Source organism: Aptenodytes forsteri, unplaced genomic scaffold, assembly GCF_000699145.1.
Source record: "Aptenodytes forsteri isolate BGI_AS27 unplaced genomic scaffold, ASM69914v1 Scaffold56, whole genome shotgun sequence".
NCBI lineage: Eukaryota > Metazoa > Chordata > Aves > Sphenisciformes > Spheniscidae > Aptenodytes > Aptenodytes forsteri.
Window position 1 is genome coordinate 5,674,789 of NW_008796213.1, and position 815 is coordinate 5,675,603.

Below are 815 nucleotides of genomic sequence, written 5' to 3' on the forward strand. Positions count from 1 at the left end.
AGGAGGGCGGGGGCGGCGGTAGTGTCGGCTCTTAGGGTTTAGGATTTGGGGCTTGTTTCGCAGGCTTTTTGGCTTGTTCGGGCTGTTTCTCTGGGCGCTCGCTCCGAGCGACGGGTCTGGTCCCTTAGGAAACTTTCAGAGTGGGGGGAGAGAGAGAAACGCCTCCGGGGAGATTTTTGTCTGCCCTACACTGACTTTGCACCTGCCCACCTGTTTCATCCTTTATGGCCCGCATGTTTCGTTCATGTCAATGTAAAATAATAAAGCAGGTTGTCCCCTTCAAACATTTTGGAGAGTAATTGCAGTTGCTGTTACAGTCTTGCCTGTTACCTGATGTCTCCTGTTTTCCCTGCCCCTCTCCCACGCTTCACCAATTTTCCCAATTGTACCGATCACCAAAAAACCCACTGTGGCTTAGCTAGGTGAAATAAGGGGAAAGATTGGTTTTGTGTTCTGCAAGTAAATGGTATGGGTATTGCTCCTGTACTGTCACTGCAGTGTTAGGGAGCTGTGTTTCAGGAACGAACAAGCTTAAAGAAGGCAAATTTTTTAAAGAGTCCTGTGTACCTGTGTCTTGACAAATGCAAGAAGGTGAAAAAGACCAAAGCATGAAGTAGTCAAATTCAAAACTGATACTGAAACTCATTGCCGAAGGAAATAGGGGAGATAATGACTTGTGGAATGAAAAAAAGAAAAAAGACAATATAGGTAACAAGGCATTTAGAGGTGTCTTTGTTAGTAAGTCTTAGAAATATTAAATCTCTTGTTTCCAGGTTTAAAACACTTTGATAGACACTGGTCTGAATGTATATTGA